The sequence below is a fragment of the Trichomycterus rosablanca genome, chromosome 13 (genome assembly GCF_030014385.1).
Source record: "Trichomycterus rosablanca isolate fTriRos1 chromosome 13, fTriRos1.hap1, whole genome shotgun sequence".
NCBI lineage: Eukaryota > Metazoa > Chordata > Actinopteri > Siluriformes > Trichomycteridae > Trichomycterus > Trichomycterus rosablanca.
The window spans coordinates 33,054,501-33,068,269 of NC_086000.1; the positions used below are offsets into that span (position 1 = coordinate 33,054,501).

The 13,769-nt window shown below is 41.6% G+C and overlaps 1 protein-coding gene across 1 annotated transcript in view; it reads left to right on the plus strand.

The window, feature by feature from the left end:
- The first annotated feature begins 539 nt into the window (after positions 1–539).
- The window catches only part of ston2 (stonin 2), a 71,137-nt gene continuing 57,907 nt past the window's right edge, over positions 540–13,769 (plus strand). Inside the window, exon 1 of the mRNA XM_063007413.1 lies at positions 540–570. The gene's annotated coding sequence lies outside the window, so the exon portion shown is untranslated. The remainder of the gene's footprint in view (positions 571–13,769) is intronic.

Here is a 13,769-nt window from a genome sequence, read left to right on the forward strand (position 1 = left end):
TGCAAGTGAGGTGAATTGGAGATACTAGAAGATTTACTTTATTTGTCATATATACATATACAGGTGTACAGTACAATGAAATTCTTTCTTCACATATCCCAGCTTGTTTGAAAGCTGGGGTCAGAGCGCAGGGTCAGCCGTTGTATGGCGCCCCTGGAGCAGAGAGGGTTAAGGGCCTCGCTCAAGGACCCAACAGTGACTGCACAGCAGAGCCTGGATTTGAACCACCAATCTTCCGGTTGATAGCTATTACTAATTTGCTAATACTAAATTGTCCATGACTGTGTTTGACATTAAACTTGTGAACTGATGAATCTTGTGTAACGAAAAACTACCGTTTACGTCATGAATGTAAACAAAAATCCTAATAAATGAATGAATGAATGACCACACTCTCAGCTCATGCAAAATAGCCCGAAATGAATAAAAATAATCAATCTGGCAACATGGTGGGAACTCGCAACTTAAAGTAGCGCTCTTGGAGCTGACCAATCAGAGGTCAGTGGGCGGAGCTTCGGCATAGATTTATTGCTAAAGCACAGAAAGCTGCTCGAGCTGCGTCTTGTTTAGGTAAGAACTAAAACCTAAAGTTAATTATTATTAATATAGTTTTAATGGTTTTATTTCTATATTTCTCTTTACTTTACCGGATTACATGGTATTAACCTGTGTATGTGTGAATAATGTGTAAAGTTAGTGCGTGGCGGTTTATTGTAAGTGTAAGTTTGTGTAACAGGTTGCTGCTGCTGCTGCTGCTGTGCACTTTGTTTACTGTTCATCATTCTCACCGCTGTTCTGTTTTAAAACGTTTATTTTTAATAGTATGACGTACTGCTTTCTTACACTGATGTTTTCATTTATTTGTTATTTTCACTGAGTTTTACTTACGCGCGTCATCTTGGTCAGGGTCGTGGTGGGCACGGCGCCACCCAGAAACAACAAGCGCTGGGCTGGGATACATCCTGGACAAAGCCTACAGACCCTTAGAAGCAATTTAGATCAATCAGTTGAGCTTTTTCATGTTTTCGAATGGGAAGGGGGTGTATGGAGAACATACAAAACTTCTAACTGACAGTCAGGGCCCATGTTGCTCTACCAGATGTGCCACTGTCCCCTCCCTGTACTGATAGACACTATGATATGCATTTATTCTGGTTCTTGTTATACATTTAGATGACCTTACATGTAGATGACTTACAGCCAAGCAATTAGGGGTTAAGGGCCTTTCTCAAGGGCCCAACAGTGGCAGGTTGGTAGCAGTGGGGCTTGAACTAGTGCCCTTCCGACTACTAGTCCAGTTTCTTAACCACTGAGCTACAACTACCCTGTAAGAATGTAGGCTGTTCGTTTTATTTTCATCTACTGCTTTCTCCTGGTCAGGGTCAAAGCAGGTCCGGTTCCACCTGGACACACTGGGTGCAAAGCAGCCTCCCCCAGTGTGTCACTAAAATACGAATTAAATTTAACCTTGATCATAGTATAGTGTACATTTTAATTTACATTTTCAGTGTTTAGCAGATGCCTTTATCCAAAGTGACTTACAGTTGTGACAGTATACAATTAAGCAATTGAAGGGTTAAGGGCCTTGCTCAAGGGCCCAGCAGTGGAAACCTGGCAGTGGTGGGGCTTATACCAGCAACCCTCTGATCACTAGTGAAGTATCTTAACCACTGAGCTACCCCTGCCAGTGTGTGTTATTGCATTGTGCCCAATGTGTTCATGTCTGTATGTTCTGTAAACACTAGAGATGCATGAGTACCGATACTGGTGTCGGGTATTTGCCCGATACCGCGCTCATTAACTTGTACTCATACTAGCAAACGAGGCTCCGATACTAAGCATCCGATACCGTGTACCTAGTGCACGTTGCTGCGTTATGCCTGGTTCACACTACACGATTTTTGCCCTGATTTTCGCTCGCCGACTGGTCTGCGCTAGATTTGCCGGCTCGGGAGCGACTCGGCGTTCGCTCGCCGATCAAAACTCGGCTCTCGATCGCTAAGTGTGAACCATCCAACAACTCGATCCGACCGGCTAGCCGAGCGCTCGGCGACCGGATCGAGTTTTCTAGCATGTCAGATATCTGATCCAATAGGTATTGGTATCGGTATCGGTATCGGCAAGTACAAAAATACATGTACTTGTTCTATGTTGGGAAAAAATGGTATTGATGCATCCCTAGTAAATACATAAACAAAAAATTCTATAGCCATCTGTGTCTGGGAGTCCAAATGGTCCTCGGTCTCTTGCTCCTGTACGTTAGGAGAAAAGTGAGATGAATAAAAATAAACAATTCAGTTAATTACACTGGATCAGCAGCTGCATTAGGAGCGAGTGCTCTCTTGGAAGCCATAAACACCATTCAGTCTGGATAGGAAACAGTTAGGTCAGATACTAAGAGCAATGACAGCAATTTTTTTTTTTAAACAAAATGAAACTGAAGACAAATTATGACGAAGTTTCCTTTTATTATTTCTCTTAAAAAAATGAAATCTTTTATTTATCTAAAAAATGAATGCCCTTTTATTATTGAGGTAGGTACAAACTATGCAAAACAATGCTGCACATTTTCCTTTTTGTGTAAAAAAAAAAGACAAATGAAAATTTAAAACAAATCCCACATTATATAAATAAATGAATAATACAAATAAAGAAAGTATCCTCACATAAATAAATTTGGCTGGAAAATCCCGTACAACTCTGTGTAGTGATGTCAACCAGGCGAGCAGTGCCCTCTGCTGTTTAAAGTGAATATCGATTCATTTTACATGAATTACCGATTCGAACCGTGGCACTTGTGCACCGATTTTTAACTGTCTTGTGGAGCATCGTTACATCCCTTCACCTGACGATGCTCACAATATTCAGCAAGGTCTTGTATCGCCCAGTGCTTTTAGACTGACTGCTATTATTCCTAGTATCTCTTTCAGCCCTTATTTCCTACTCGTTTTCCTCTCAGTACATGTCTGGCAGAAAAAAAGATAATAAAAGTGTTATTAATGAAATTAAACAGCAGGGATGTGTTAGTGTCGCTTTTATACATTTGTAAAACTGCTAAATAATTGATTTGGTTGTTCTGATTCAGTAATGATTTTGCACTAGGAAGTTATTTTTTTTCTTTAATGTCAGTGTTTATACGTTGTTTGGAGGTATATTATTGTTTTTCTCAGCAGGGGTAACTAGAGTAAATCACTAGTTACACGGCTATGATTAAATTAGGTGCTTAATGTGAGGAATGCAGCCCACATTTTTCTTTCATCAACCAGAACCTTGGTGAAGGAGGAATTTACACTGATCAGCCATAACATTAAAACCACCTCCTTGTGTCTTTATTTATTTATTAGGATTTGATGGTCATGTTTTACACTTTGGTTCCGTTCATGACAGGACAGGTAGTTACATGTTACCCATGATTCATCAGTTCAAGTTCAACGTCAAACACCATCACAGAAAATCTGGTATCTCCAGTTTACCTAACCTGCATGCTTTTGGACTGTGGGAGAAAATCGGAGGTCCTGGAGTAAAACCCACGCCGGAAGAACATGCAAACTCACAGAGCGGATGTGCTTAGAGTTTGGAGTGTCTGTATGAGTTTGCTCCTGGTATTTTACATCCCAAAACATGCAAAATGTGGATTTTTGAAGAGTTTGAATCCCAGCTCTGCCATGCAGCCACGTTTGGGCCCTTAACCCTCTCTGCTCCAGGGGTCTGATGTCTGACCCTGTGCTCTGACCCCAACTTCCAAACAAGCTGGAATACGCAAAGAAAGAATTTCATTGTATTGCACACTGTATATGTACATATGACAGATAAATTCATTCTATTCTAGGGTGTGCCCAATCCCCACCTGTGTAAAGCTTAGTGCACTTCATTGTTCTGCTGTCAGATGTGCATTAGGTTTGTGTCTATAAAGAGAGGTCAAAAGGCATATTCTGTGATTTTCGACTGATGACCACAGTAGGTCTTGTCTTTCTGTTTTGCTTTTTAAAATATGTGGCCAGAACTACTTTTTCTTTTTTTCTTTTGGCTGCTCCCATATTTACTGATTGCCACCTTTTTAAATGCTGGATGCCCTTGCTGATGAACTACTAATTTTTTATCCAGGCTTGGGACCTGCACTGAGAGGCACTTCTTAATAGCTAGACTATTCGGCCACCCACCTCCCAGACATAGCCAATCATGTCTGTTTAGACGACCGACTGGCCAATAGCATCGCTGAGATCCGGGGTTTGTAGTGGGTGAGTTTATATGACCAGAATTCCAGTGATTGATGATATTTGAGAGCTTGTAGCAGGCTATTTATAGCTCATGGATTAATTGTACATTTCAATTATTAGTCTTGTTTTTTTTGTACTTGTTTTTATTAGTAAATCTTTAGATGCTGCATAGGACACAGCAAACTCACCCATACCTACCTGCTAAAAGAAGACCAGGCCCTCGCTTTACCCCTCTGTGGATCAGTGGCGGCTGCTGGTCTTTCAAAGAGGGGAAGCTCATTGTCGGCTTACATCATAACATTTTTCAATTTATTTATACATAAATTCTGCCCTCCATTCCTTTTCTAGAAAATGGCCTGTGATCCTATCGAAGAAATGGGTTGCAGTTTGTCTTTCGACTTCACTTGCAAAATCCGCGATGGGACTGAAGCTCCCAGTGATTAAGTGAAGGTGTAGAGATCAAAATAGCTGTCAATCAAAACGGGATTCAGCCTTTCGACTGATCCTCCAATCTTGCAGAAGCTCCGCGTCCAGACCCGCCCACAGCTCCATTCACCCCCAGAGACGCTCAGCGTCCGGGGGCGGGACAAATCGTGGCATTTATCCAATGACCGTTCCATGCAGTCCCGTTGAAGTGAATAGACGCTCAGCTTTTACGGGTAAATGAATTGACGCTACGCGAATGTATGAGAAGTTAACAAAATCGAGTCAGTCGATTTGTGATAAGTAGCTGATTCTGAACGAACTCGTCTTTGAGATGAACGTGTTCTAACGCATTTGTAGTCAATTACATTATAACACAACTGTACATATTTGACAATTTAAATTTTTGACATTTTAGGGGAAATTTTAGAGAAATCGCCACTGCTGTGGATCAAGAACTTCTATCAAACACGTGCTCTATTCATGCCAAAATATGAACACCACCAGAACAAATGCTATCATACAAACAACAACAAGTAAATCTTCACCTAAAAAGTGCTTGAATTCTTATGTCAAGTTCACACTACACGACTTTATGATTTGTCGGGTCGCTGTACAGTTCACATTACACGACTGAATCTCCTGCACTCAGGAGTCTTTTAGTGTATTTTTCACACTACACGACTGATCGGCGATCAGGAGTTTCACACTACACCATCTATCACCAACTGGAATCTCAGACAAGCTTCTCTGGTCTCCCTTATTAAAGAAAAAAAATTATACCACGTCCAAAAATGCACGTCAACAAGTAGCGAGAGATCAAAGTGTTTGTGCGCTGACGTGCTGCGTGAAATCAAGGGGGGGAAATAAATGAATGAATCTGAGTGGATCTGGCAACACGAACAGCATGGATTGTGCAAGTTAATTAATACTTTTGTAATGCAGCATGGGTATTATGTTTTGTAGAGGATGATCAAATCAGAAATACTGTAAAACGTGTGTGTGCCGGTGTATTCTGATATAAACTATATTAATTAAGCTCCTGTCCCACCTGTTTACACTCGAGATTCGGGCCAGTGATAGCTCAGTGGTTAAGGTACTGGACTAGTAAACAGAAGGTTGCCGGTTCAAGCCCGCCACCACCAAGTTGCCACTGTTGGGTCCCTGAGCGAGGCCCTTAACCCTCAATTGCTCATCGTGTTCCGCTCATTGTGTAAGTCGCTTTGGATAAAAAATGTACACTCCTCACCTGCATTTCCCCTCACGCTGTATCCTGCGTTCTCATTGGCTGTTCGACATGTCACTCATTCCCAGTCGTACATCTCGGATCAGATATCTGACGTGCTAGAAAATTGAATCCAGTCGCCGAGCGCTCGGCGAGCTGGTCGGATCGAGTTGTTGGGTAGTTCACACTTAGCGATTAAGAGCCGAGTTTTGATCGAACGCAGAGTTGCTCCCGAGCCGGAAAATTTTGCGCCGAGCGAAATCTGGGCAAAAATCATGTAGTGTGAACTAGGCATTAGATGCACTAGCACTTAAAACGCCATATAAGTTATGAAAAAACAATTAAACCCTACACTCTAGTAAAGAAAGCAAATCGACCCCCTGCTATCTATTCAGCCATGATAATAGCCATAGCAGCTTACATGGCATTAAGAATTAGACAAACAAACAATAACTCTTTTGACTTTCTCTACTTGTAGTGACTTGCTCACTACTGCATGTAAATATCAGAACTGTTTGATGAACAGTTAAGCACCTCATGTTATTAAGATAAATAATAAAGTACAAGGCTTTCCAGGGTTTGTTTCAGGCTGCTCTCAGACACACCTCTGAGGAAGCACGTCTCAGTCCTAAATGATGCAGTGGAGAATAGTGCACTTGCAGTGTTGTGCATGTGAGCACAGATCTATAAAGAGGTCATCGCTGATAATCTCGGTTAATCAGTCTCCATCACCTGAGGGGAAACCGAGCAGCTGGTGAAAATCTCTTTTATCTGCTTCAGTCGTCCAGCGTGAAGCTCACCGGCCTGGTACAGCTCACCTGCATGATTACAAGTCTGTATTAGGCTGGGCATTAACCCTAAATCCATTAACATGGGCACCTACCATATATGGCCAATTATGCCCGCTAGATGGCACCCAGCTGATCGGAGGCAACACCGAGTTTCGAACTGAGGAGTTCAGAAAAAGCGGAATATCACACCTGAGCACCTGACATTAAAGTCTTAATAAAATAAATAAATACAATAAAACTGCTGCATATTATTTTAACTCGCTATAAAATTCCTTAATGCCTTTTAAACTAATGTAAACCCAAGTACGGTTCTTGTGAAGCTTTATGAATTAGGTTTCAATTGCCAAGAAACCACAAACAAGCCTAAGATCACCACGTGCAATGCCAAGCGTCAGCTGAATTTGTGTAAAGCACACCACCATTAGACTTTGGATCACTTTATCACTGAAAAGTATGACCGGTTTCAGTTTGGCAGATGCCAGCAGGACACATCCTGCCTGAATGCATAACCCCAACTGTAGGGTTTGGCAGGTAGGGGAGCTCAAAGGGGTTAATGTACTGGACTAGTTATTAAACCATTTCAAGTTCAAGACCCATCACCTCCAAGTGAAGGTCCTGGGTTCAATCCCTAGGTGGGGAGGTCCGGGTCATTTCTGTGTGGAGTTTGCATGTTCTCCCCGTGTCTGCGTGGGTTTCTTCCGGGTGCTCCGGTTTCCTTCCACAGGCCGAAGACATGCAAGTGAGGTAAATTGGAGATACAAAATTGTCCATGACTGTGTTGGATATAACCTTGTGAACTGATGAATCTTGTGTAATGAGTAACTACCGGTCCTGTCATTAATGTAACCAAAGGGTGTAAAACATGACGTTAAAATCCTAATAAACAACAACAACCCCTTTGTGAGTGAGTGAATGTGTGATGCCCCGCGATAAAGTGGCACCTCAAGTGTGCACTCCAGCCTTGTGTCTAGTGTTTCTGAAATAATCCTAATAAACTTTAGTGTCCACTTTTGAGTCCCTGAGCAAGGCCTTCACTCTTAGTTGCTCAAATTGTATTCAGTCATCATTAGACGGTTTTCCATCCACCAACTTTTTGCGAATTTTGAAAATGCGCATTAAAAAACCTGGATGGAAAAGCTCAAAATTCGAAAGAAGACCCAAATATCGCAAAAAAAGTTAGAATATCGCATCGCCGAAATGCAAAAAAAGGGGATGGAAACGGGTTTTGCGAATAAACGATGACGTTTCAAGCTCTAAGTCACACACACACACACACACGTGTATATATATATATAGTATATACACACTCTACAGGAAGGGCCAAAGTCGGCTCTATTTTTTGAGGCGCCTGAGGTCCTTCAACATCTGCCGGACTATGCTCAAGATCTTCTATGAGTCTGTGGTAGCAAGTGCTATCCTCTATGCTGTTGCATGCTGGGGAAGCAGGCTGAGGGTGGCAGATGCCAACAGACTCAACAAATTGATCCGCAAGGCCGGTGATGATGTTGGTGTGGAGCTGGACTCTCTCACTGCAGTGTTGGAGAGGAGGACGCTGTCTAAGCTGCAGGTTATTATGAACAATGGCTCCCACCCACTTTATGACACGGTGATGAGACAAAGAAGCACATTCAGTGCATGACTCATCATACCAAAATGCACCACAGAGCGCCACAGGAAGTCTTTTCTACCTGTGGCCATCAAACTCTATAATTCCTCCCTTAATGTGTGACACTTCAGTTTTCATATGTGCAATATTCAGTTTTCATATGTGCAATAATAATAACGTAAGCATTTTAATTATTTAATTGTGTGTATATAACTTTTTAACTTTAACTTTAAATTTTTTTAATTTAAAACTTTGTTTTAAGAGAGTAGAGTGTTTATTATTTTTACATAAATGGGTGCTACTGTAAAAAACTGCAATTTCCCTCTGGGATCAATAAAGTATTCTGATTCTGATATATATATATATATATATATATATATATATATATATACGTATATGGTGTGGTATGTGGTGCGCTGCGTAATTACGCTGTTCTATTTCTTCTGCCACCTGCGCATTTGGTAATACGACGTAATGTTTCATTCGTTTTGATGTCTTTGCTTGGCATACAGCGTATACACTACGGTGAACTATTGTTACGCCGAACGTCTCGCCCACTACTCTGTACTCCGCACAAGTGGCCGGCTTGTACAAGGCAATAGCAATCCTCTTTTCAGTTGGCACGGGTGGCCGGTGACTGTAAACTTTTGGCTCTACAGATGACCCGATCATGGTGCATAGCTCATCAAAGGCTGATTTTGACATTCTGAAATTCTAGATCCAAAGCTCGTTTGAAAAATGGTTCTGCACAATGTGCTCCCAAAATTGTTTAGTGCGTTTACGTTCCTAGATGCGAGGTGAACGTCGCCGTGGCACGGAGATTTGAGCCCACATTAGACGGGCCATTGCTCGTTCTGCCCGACGTCTCTCACGTGATGTAAAGGTTTTTTCGCATAACTGTAGTTGATGGAAACGCAACATTTTCCGCTTTTTTTTCTGCTGATATTTCATAAATGCGCACTACACTTGCGAAACGTTTGGATGGAAACCCGGTCATTGTGTGACTCATTGGATAAAAATGTCTGCTACATGCCGTGAAAGTAAAAGTGAGGTTTGATCTGCTGCTGTTTTTGATTGTTTGAGATGCACCACTTAGTTCCAGTGAAAGAGAAATCCTACAGCTGCAGCTTGTACTTCCATTCTAGTGAGTTATTTCCCTTTAGCTTTGTAGCAACAGTTCAGGAAGGACTTTTTACTGGCCTGTTCAGTGCCCTGACCTCAACCCCGTTCATTTTTAGGATAAGTTGAAACATCCGCTCCAAGCAGGCTGTATTACCCACAATCAGGGTTTAAACTTTAGTGCTCTTGTGAGTCGGTAGAAGAGAATCTTTCCAGGCATGTGCACTAATCTGTAGTTACAGCCGTTCTATAAGAGGGAAAGTTGCTGATGAAAGAGGGACAAACACCACAGTAAAGCTTATAGTGGTCCTCAAACATGGATTTCCACACGTTTTATAAATGATTAGCAAAATGTCAGTCGTACTTTATGCTGTTTGTTTGTTTATTAGGATTTTAACATCATGTTTTACACTTTGGTTACATTCATGACAGGAACGGTAGTTACTCATTACATAAGATTCATTAGTTTGCAAGTTTATATCAAACTCAGTCGTGGACAATTTTGTATCTCCAATTCACCTCACTTGCACGTCTTTTGACTGTGGGAGGAAACCCACGCGGACACGGGGAGAACATGCAAACTCCACACTGAAAGGACCCGGACCGTCCCACCTGGGGATCGAACCCAGGACCTTCTTGCTATGAGGCAGCAGTGCTACCCACTAAGCCACCGTGCCGCCCCGAACTTGATGCACACTGGGAAGCTGCAAAATTTAAGCACTGCATTACTACATTTTTGCCATTTCGGCCTCATTTAAGTAAACAAACATAACAGTTGTCTGAAGAGTGAGTGTCTTGTACTGCAGGGAAACCCTGGGTTGTGACCCTTGGGTGGGTTGCGAGCCAAAAACATCAGTCACAGAGACAAATAATAATGATTTAAATAAATTAATTTTAACATAAACGTGAAATAAACTTGTTAATGAGTGCCTTCTTGTGGATGCTTTTACGTTACATTTTGTAAACCACAGTAGGACCAGATAGCCAGCAAAAAGTATATTTTGTGTTTTGTTTTAGTGAATTGTGAACGCCTTTATTTGTCATGTATACATGTGCAGCTGTGCAGTACAACTAAATTCTCTTTGCTTATCCCAACTTGTTTGGAAGCTGGGGTCAGAGCGCAGGGTCAGCCATCGTACGATGCCCCTCTAGCAGAGAGGGTTAAGGGCCCAACAGTGGCTGCATGGCAGAGCTGGGATTCGAACTCTCAACCTTTCAATTGATAGCCCAAAGCCCTACCCACTAGGGCTGCAACTAACGATTATTTTAGTAGTCGACTAATCTGACGATTATTTTTTCGATTAGTCGACTAGTCAACGATTATTTATGTCATACCCTCCATCTCTGCCTTAACATAAAACCCTGTTATGTTATTTAAGTTCCAATATCAAATTAAAATAATGACCCATGGAACATGAATATGAAACTTAAGCTTGATAGTTTCATTAAATATATTTGAAACATTAATACACAATCACAATAAAAAAATTCAATGAAATAAGAAATCTTTGGACAGCATTAGAAACTGTTATGTTTCAGAAGTTATCACTCTGGAAGTCAAAAAACATTTATAACATGTCGTTGAGAAACTTCTCTTCTCATCCACACTCCACTGCTTAGTGCTATTAATAGAAAGAGCAAAAGAGAAAGCTGTATTAATTATCACAAACTGAAGGCTATGTGTCATAGTTTATTACAAATAGTGTACTGGCTATGCCAACTAAACCATAACAGGTTAAATATCTTAACTGAATTATCTGCTGAGCTAACTAGCTATCATTAAGTGGGTGAGGCTTATTATTTAGAATGAATGCTCTCATTAACGAGAGCAAAAAATATGGAAGACGAGGCAGGGTAACGTTAGGCTATAATGTTAAGTTATATAACGTTACTCATATAAATGACTGATTAACTATTGCACTTAATGCGTTAGCTAGCTAACAAACCTGAAAAATAGCGAACTCTTAGGAAGTCATCACGGCTGCAGGGTGCTCGCGTTTCACCATAATGCTGGCGTGAAACCATAACTCTGCTCTGTAGTGTCGGCGTCCAGCTCGTTTCTTTGGGTTATTTTGGCTGAAATGCTCCTGAAATACTTTAGAAAGTTTCGGTCTCTCTATCTTTGCGTCTCTGTCTTCATAAACTCCCCGCTGCGCCATGGAAGCGATGCTGCGCCCCCTGCAGTTCCTTTAGTGCGTTGCAATAATAACGACGCGTCGACAATGAAATTCCACGTCTACAAATTTTTATAGTCGACGTTATCGATTATGTCAACTAATCGTTGCAGCCCTACTTCCCACTAGGCTACCAGTGTCCCTAATGCACAGAATGGTTCCACATTAGGTTCAGGAACTGGAACAGAACCGGTTTCACTGTGTTATGATGCATTGTTTGTGTCGCCTGGGTCGCAGTAAAAATAATGAACAAAATGTGGATCACTTAAAAAAAAGTAGCGGTTAAGGTACAGTACTACCCCACCGTTGCCAGGCTGTTTGAGCAAGACCCTTAACCCTCAATTGCTTAGACAATATACTCTCACAGTACTGTAAGTCACTTTGGATAAAAAGCACATGTTAAATGCTGAAAATGTAAATGTAGTGTTGTATTGCTGTGTTGTATTCCGTTCTGGAGAGGTGTGGTGTTTTTATCTTGGCTGAACTGGCTGAGGGAGGATGAAACACTCCTGTTATTATGCAAACAGCATTAGGATAACGATCAGTGTGAACGTCTCTAAGATTCAGCTCTGAACAATGCCAAGTCCAAAAATGCTTTGTGTGGAATACACACGCAAGTTCTAACGGGTGTAGAAACGACTGATTCAGTTGAAGATAGTTGAAGAAAGACGACTGAAGACCCACCTCTTTACTAAGCACCTAGGCTGAGCAATAACATGCATACTATAATAACTAACATACTATAGCAGATTATTAAAAACACCTTTGTTCTAACAGAGTTTCAGCAGATTTATATCATTGGACTGTTGTCTACTTAAACTACTTAAAGTGGGTGGCACGGTGGCTAAGTGGGTAGCACTGTCGCCTCACAGCAAGAAGGTCCTGGGTTCGATCCCCAGGTGGGGCGGTCCAGGTCCTTTCTGTGTGGAGTTTGCATGTTGTCCTCGTAGGTTTACTCCGGGTGATCCGGTTTCCTCCCACAGTCCAAAGACGTGCAAGTGAGGTAAATTGGAGATACAAAATTGTCCATGACTGTGTTTGATATTAAACTGATGAATCTTGTGTATCGAGTAACTGTCGTTCCTGTCATGAATGTAACCAAAGTGTAAAACATGACGTTCAAATCCTAATAAACAAACAAAAACTACTTAAAGTAGGAAATGCCAGGCTGCCACTGTTAGGCCCTTGAGCAAGGCCCTTAACCATCAATTGCTAAGACATAATACTGTCACAGTACTGTAAGTTGCTTTGGATAAAAGTGTCTGCTAAATGCTGAAAAATGTTAATGTAATGTAGTTGGGAACAGCTGAATATCTGCTAAAACCCACTCCAGCTAGTGATAACTTTCAGTTCCTGGACATTAGGTAGTGTGAGGCTGGAGGCGTTTATGTTGTTTATATGGAGTGTAAACATACTTGCTTGCTTGGGCAATGCGTTCATGGAGAAGTGAAACTTTTTTTAGAGCTGGGATCTAAACTCTGGCAGGAACATGGGGGAGTCTGTTACTGCCTCAAAACAACACTAGGACTTCTGTGTCACCTTAAAGTTTAAGAAGAGCAACAGGTTGATGTATTAATGCAGATTATTTAGTTATAAGCTTAAACATTGTGTGAGTAGTTGGACGAATTCAAGAATTAAGTTTGTTATTAATCTACTTTAGCAAAACCTTTTTATGTTAGCTTCTCCTGTATTTAAGGGTTGTCACAGCAGATCTGGTCCTCAGACCAGACCTGGCACAGTACCCTCCTAATGCCAAGTTCACACTACACCACTTTCCAAGTCGTCAGGTCGCTGTACAGTTCCCAGTACACGACTGAATCTCTTGTAATCGGGAGTCTTTCAAGTCGGTGTGTATTTCACACTACACGACTGATCGGCGATAGGGGGTTTCACACTACACCATCTATCACCGACTGGAATCGCAGGCGAGCTTCTCTGGTCTCCCAAACTACGTTTAGTCACGAAAACAAAAGTGAGAAGTGACGAGAGGTTTAATGATACCACGTCCAGAAATGCACGTCAACAGTGGATTTGGGCTATGTGGCCAGCATGGATTGTTCTGTAGTGAATTGGAGGGTAATAAATATTTTTCGCAATGCAGCGTTGGTGTTATGTTTTGTAGAGAACAATAAGGTCAGAAATACTGTAAAACTCGAGTGTGTGCCCCTATCCTTTTGCTGTCATTTTTACAACTCCTCCCCTGCGTTTCCCCTC